Source organism: Triticum aestivum, chromosome 4D, assembly GCF_018294505.1.
Source record: "Triticum aestivum cultivar Chinese Spring chromosome 4D, IWGSC CS RefSeq v2.1, whole genome shotgun sequence".
NCBI lineage: Eukaryota > Viridiplantae > Streptophyta > Magnoliopsida > Poales > Poaceae > Triticum > Triticum aestivum.
The window spans coordinates 159,559,262-159,566,075 of NC_057805.1; the positions used below are offsets into that span (position 1 = coordinate 159,559,262).

General features: G+C 42.9%; 1 long non-coding RNA gene across 1 annotated transcript; it reads right to left on the reverse strand.

The window, feature by feature from the left end:
- Positions 1 to 4,404: 4,404 nt before the first annotated feature.
- LOC123099823 (uncharacterized) lies at positions 4,405 to 6,472 on the reverse strand. Its single transcript, XR_006448241.1, has 3 exons — positions 6,249 to 6,472; positions 5,893 to 6,152; positions 4,405 to 4,629 (listed from the first exon to the last, which is right to left on the reverse strand). It is a non-coding gene; the product is annotated as an uncharacterized lncRNA (long non-coding RNA).
- Between the last annotated feature and the right edge of the window lie 342 nt (positions 6,473 to 6,814).

Consider the following 6,814-nt stretch of genomic DNA (forward strand, 5'->3'; position numbering starts at 1 on the left):
AATACTTTGCAATTTTTTTGGTAAAACATGCATACTAGTAAATTTTAAAAAGATCATGCATATTTCAAAAGCATAGGACAAAGTATGATCAAGTTGCAACTTTCCTCGGTCTCTTGAAGATGAAAAATTCTATCTTAGTCGTAATGGGGAATGAATTGAGTGGGAGGAGGAGAGGAAGAGGTGGAAGTCATGAATGTGGAGGTTCTATAGGTTATGTTCATGTTCACGTACAGAACAGAGGAGGAAGACGACCACAAGTGACTGGGCTTTCACTTCGGGATAATAGGCCCAAGGGATAGGGAAAATAGTTAGGAAAAAGATGGGCTGACTCCAGCTAGATGCGCCACACTGGGTAGTTTGGATCTTTATTTGTGTTGTTTTGGAGAAAATAGGCCCTAGAAATTATGATAGTGGCAATCGAATAATTTGTGTTATTATTTGGATCTTCATTTGGATGTTTATTGTGTGTTGAATGCTTGCTTGAATAATTGTTATGTGAATGTGGATATGCCGAGTGTCTTACTTGATTTATCGCGTTAGATTGCGACGAGTGCGAAGGTGAATTCTACGAGGAGGTAGAACCTTGTAACTACGAAACCGTAGGCAAGTTGCAACTTGATCATTCCTTGTCCTATGTTTTCGTAATATGCATGATCTCTTTAAAATTTACTAGTATGCATGTTTTACTAAAAAGTTTTGCAAACAACTATTGCTAGTTAAAACCCTAGGTACCTGTAGCTATGCTTAGCCATGCTTACAAAGAAAAGGGTTGGGAATCAAACAAGTTTAAATGTTTAAACTTTCCCTCTTTTTGGGCAACGATTTATGAAAACTTTTGAAAAAAAACTATATATTATTTTTACTTCTACTCCCTGGGCGAAATGGTATTGACGGGAGCGTCTACAAGTGATTGCGTCCATCGGGGACTTGTAGTGAATGTGCCCGGCTGGGTTCTTGCACACAGATTTTTGGTGGGGACCGCCGTCCAGGGGAATGAGATCTTCCAAGTACAGTTTGATGTAGCTTCCAATATAGTCACATGCTACTATGGGCTCTGGCTTAGCTTAGTACTAACGGGAAACCCTTACCTCAGGACGGCCATCAGAGAGGGGCTTTCATTGCCTAAGTTGCGGGCGGCTTGGTCAGGTATAGGGGGCTGTTACGGAAAGGCTTCGTCACATTCTCCTCCTAGTCGTACACCCAAGTGTGTAACGATAAATGGAGTTGGTTTTGTCATGTGGGGAACGTGTATGACCTCTACAGAGGGTTTAACCTAATCGATTTGCCATGCCCCCGATTATGGGCAATTTTGAGCAACTGAAGACTAGGACTGAAGAAGAATCTCCCCTCTCTTTTCTAAAAATCTGTTTTAAGGGTTAAAGTTGAGGAATGAGCACAGTGAATGTGTTTCACTTCAACCTTATGTATGTTTTAAACTATTTTGGAGAATGAGCACTGGTGCGTATATCCAAGTGTCTCACTCCTACCTTTTATACTAAAAACTAATTCTATTTCAAAAGAAGTTTACAAAATTTAGTATAGGAGAAAAAATTGGCTTTATGCAAAGGAAACCTCCACCAATAATTACCCAGCATATATATTATGTTAAACTTTCCTTTGCAACTTGCGAGTACATTCCACGTACTCATCTGCACCTGTCATGCGCAGATCTCAACAGATTAAGAGACGATAGGGTTATGGTCTACACTCAACGAGCCCAGTGGCGTTGATGGAGCCCTAACTTAGCGACTACGTATAATTCCGCTGTATTATGAGTCAGCTAGAGCCCATAGTAGCATGCGGCTGTACTGGAAGCTACATCAAACTGTACTTGGAAGATCTCAGTCCCCTGGACGGCGGTCCCCACTAAAAACCTGTGTGCAAGACCCTAGTCGGGCGCATTCACTTCAAGACCCCGATGGGCGCAATCACTTGTAGACGCTCCCGTCAATACCATTCCGCCCAGAGAGTAGAAGTAAAATAGTATATAGTTCTTTGTTTTTCAAATGTTTTCACAAAGCATTGCCCCAAAGGAGGGCAAGTTTATTTGTTTAAAACTTGTTTGATTTTGAACCCACCCATTTGTGCAAGCGCGGCCAAGCATGGTAGTAAGTCTTGAACCTAAGGCTCTAGCTAGTAATAATACTTTGCAAACCTTTTGTAAAACATGCATAGTATTAAATTTAAAGAGATATGCATAATATAAAAATGTAGGTCAGGGCATGATCAAATTGCAACTTGCCTTCGGATTCGCAGTCACACGGTTCTACCTCCTCGTAGAATTCACCTTCGCAATCGTTCCAATATAACGCGATAGATAACTTAAGTAAGACACCCAACATATCCACATTCACATAACAATGGTTCCAGCAAGCATTCACCACACAATTCAAGTAAACAAATCTAAGCAAGTATATTCATATGATTCAAGTTTATGCAATTGGATCGGTTCATATGAATGGCATATAGTTCTTGTTGTTAAACTAATTAACAATGGTTTTACTCTATTTTTTTACGATGACAATAACTAACCAGGGGGTTTTCTACGGATCGATCTAAGAAGATTTATCCAAGAACAAAATTTATTTGGATGAGGGTAATGAATTATGACTAAAGAGAGTCAATTTGGGGTGTTCAAGCTAAAATGATAACCAAGCATAGTTGATAAATTATACTATGGTTTCCAGCAGAAAGGTGAGGTCCTAAGGTCCAACTTTCCTATATAAAACATTTTTATATGATTTACATAATAAAAGATATAGCAAAATTACTCAAATTCGTAATTAAATCAAAACTAAATTTTAGTTTGCTCAAAAGTGAAATTACATAATTTTTATAATAAACTATAGGTTCCAGCGAATCTGGAGATATCTTATTTGTTAAAATCGGACATGCGGTTCAGGAGATATGATCTTCCGAAGTTTGGGTATTTTTCTGGAAATCAATTACGGGATTAAATCTGATCTGCCACGTATCCTATTTTTACTGGTGGATACCCCTACGTTTTTTTAACAGAACAGAACGGAGGGAGAGCGATCTTTGGATCGAGTGGTCGGAAGGGAGAGGGCTCACCGGGTTCGGCTCCTCTGCACTCGAACTACTACAGCACGCGTGTTGTAGACGTCCACATCGGCCGTCAATTTCCATCTGACCGCTCTCATTTTTTCTACTTAATTCTGTTAATAATAAAGCCTTTATGTATTTAGATAAGTGCTTCCATTCACACTGCACACCACACAGTAAAGACCGGGGAGCAAAGAGATTGAGGCAGGGGTGAGCAGACGACCTCGCGGCCGGCGAGGGTTCGTATCTCCAGCCAAGCACACTCCCTCCCCTAGCGACGGTCCGGCGGATGGACCTGCATGCCCGCCTGCTGCGCTGCGGCTGTGTCCCCGGCTTTCGGCTTTCCCAGGATCCGCCGCAAGGCGCTGTTCCCTGGGCTCACCGGCCGACGCCATCCCCTAGGCTCACCGGCCGACGCCGTGGAAGGCAGGTACGTGGGAGGACTCCACCCTCCTCAGGCTGCGCTGCCCTACGTCCCCCACCTCGATGGAAGCTGCCCGCTTCCTCCAGCCGCTCGCCGATGGGATCTGTCGGCCGCCCGGCCCCGCGCCGCCACCGTCCAGGAAGGAGATATCGCCGTGCGGGCGCTTCTTGAGCTCGGGAGAGGCGCCGGTAAGTATGTGGCTAGCTCCTACCTTGTAGTGTGTATAGCATGACAATATGTTTGGTCCCCTGTCCATTGATATTGTCCATCCAAATCTTCAGAATTATATGTATGTAGCTTGTATTTCTCAACGTTGCTGTGTTGTGGTCTAAGTACTGATTGTCATCTTACTGCAATTGCATTTGATTTGATTGTGCCGTTGTGTCGTGGTCTCACTCTCCATAGAGATTTTGGCATGGTTCTGACTAGCAAATTTCTAGAATACTGTAAGTGAGTTTTTGGTTCATCTTGTTTGGAAACCAGGATACTGTGATGTAAATGCTCAAAGTCCTTGCCCCTTCACACGTCAGCAAAACTAAGTGCTACTCTACTTTTATTTTTCCTCACTTTAAAATAGATAAACAGAAGCAAAAGTTGCTCTTCCTGTTCACATACCATAACAGGATGCAGAGGTTGCTCTCTCTCTGTATTTGCCTTAAGTACTAAACACATCACAAATAGAAGGAATTACTAGCTGCAGTTCACGGCTGTAGTTGAGGTTGATGCAGAGGAGCCAAACCACACAAATGCATGACTCTCCTCTTATTTCTCTATCAAACTATTGTCATATCCGAGGAAAATATGAATTCTTTTCCAAGTCCCAAATATCATTGGCTTCACTCTGTATATGTAACGACCCGAATCTAATAAAATTCAATGTCTCTGTGCTCACTGTGCTAGTCCCTGGATCGACTCGCTAGCACACACAATACATATAAATATCAAATAACAAGTGCATCATTTACTACAACGTATGATCCAGAATTTATAAAGTATTACAAACTGAATAGCACATGGCTAACTTATTCAATAATAACAGCGGAAAGGTGGCATAATAAACGATGAGGCCATCAATGCCCACTAGAGAACATGTTGAGTGAAGACTCGCGACCCTACTGTATCTCACTGATCATCTGAAAATCCTGCAACATGATAAGTTGCAGCCGCAAAGGGTCAATACATTGAATGTATTGGCAAATCACACAATATGATATAGCAAACCTACATCCACAAAGCAATGTATGACAAACAAAACACACAAGTTAGTTTGAAGAAGAATGTCTTCACCTACCTCCACTACCTGAACTGACAACCGTCTCTAATTTACTCGCCCAAGATAACCCAAAGATTCTAAATAAACATGACAAGAACTTCAGAAGTATCTCAAGTGCGCTCTGTCAGTGGCGCATTCTCTAGGAACCATAGAGCGCTCTGCCAAGGACGCATTCACCTGATTTAAGTTCCGAAAACTATACCTCGCCTCAAGTGCGCTCTATCAATGGCGAATTCTCTAGGCACAATAGAGCGCTATGCCGGTGACGCATTCACCTGGTTAATAATCCCGAGCCTACGGCTATAAACACTCACCACTTTCATGGATCACTCGGCACATGCCCGCGTCTACCATAGCGAGTTGATCACACCATCACATAATACAATCAATACCAGAATATAACAACAGAGAACATACAGATCAAACCAGCACATGTCATAGCATAAAAACCACACACACATAGCAGAATATAGGATGAGCAAAATCAAAAGTGCAAAGCCTTGAACGATGTTGAAGTACTCTAACGATTAATTCTGATCCGCTTCGCACTCCGGACAATCTATACGTTCAACGAATGCACCGATAAATAAATCGTACTCACATAACACTAAAATAAATTCAACAACAAATAGTTCAAATAAAACTTTAATATCATAAACATATCAGTAGGCATATCTTATCTACATGCTAGTAGGATCACAATGCAAAAAGAATCAACTAATTTGGATCAACGGTTTGAAAGATACGGCCTCAGAAAGGTTAACTTCCAATTTGAGCAAATGCAAATTTAAACAGTTCAAACATGTGAAATTTTGGTTTTACAATATTCTCCTGGTCTCTACGAGTACACAGGAAAAATAATCGATGAATTTGGAGTTACGGATCTCAAGATATACTTAAATGAAATTTTGATATGGAATCTGCCAAAAGAATATTGTGTCAAAAATAGATTTCGAAGAACTGTTGCGGCTGTGGATGTGCCACGTGGCAAGGTGTGAGTGGCTGAAAGTTGTCCGCTATTGTGGCTAACGGACGAACGGCCGGCATATAATAGAAAAATGTTTCAACAAAAAAAACAATAGAGACTTAATCCGGGTGGTCGAACATGAATTGGACGGCGGGAGATGCTCACCGGAAAACATGGCAGGGTGCGTCGCCGGACTTGAAGAAGAACAGTGCGGGGCGGCTCGGGATTCGGCGACAGCGACGGCTAAGGGGCTTGCTGGACTCAGGGAAGGTACTTGGAGATGCGGAGGAGCTCGGAGGTCCCGAATATGACGTGGGTGACGTGGTTTCTTCAGTTGGGTCTTCTAGCGATGGCACCGCCCAGAAAGAGCTCGGCGGCGGCGATCTGCTCCTGGTCGAAGTTGCAGCGCTCGGTTCGGTGAATCCCTGTGCCACTAAGAGGTGAGGTCGAGGCAGAAGCTCGAGGCGATCAAGAATAGGTTAACAGGGGTGCTGGGAACCGATGGTGGGGACGAAACGCACCAGCAGAAGCTTCAGGCGGTGGCGGTCTCCGGCAAGATCGGGACGACGCCCCAGGGCACGGGAGAACTCCGTTTTGGCGAAAAATTGGACAAACCTGACGTGGGGAGTATATATGGAGGTGGGAGTGCGAGAGGTGCAAGATTCGAGCCGAATCCACCGAGGATTTGGATCGGGATTGATCTCCAGGAAGAACACGTATGAAGCAAGGTGATGATAGATGGGCCCGATCGGTCAGTGGCAGAGAGCAGAAAACAGAATTAAAGAAAAAAAACAAATGAGTTGCAGGGTGCGGGCTCTGGCCGTGTGGAATTGGGCCGGCCTACTGCTGCATAGCACGGGCGAGCGATGGATAGAACTGGGCTGGCGCTGGGAGCCCAGATGAATAGTAAACTGGCTGAGTAATAATACTGAACAGGAGGTCTATTTGGCTTAAAAGTAAAATACAAATAGATTACTAAAAATTACCATAACACACAGTAAAATACTATTGATATTATAGAATAAAGTGAACATTTTCGCAACACAAAACAATGAAACATAATACACAAAATATTTTACAAAATTTA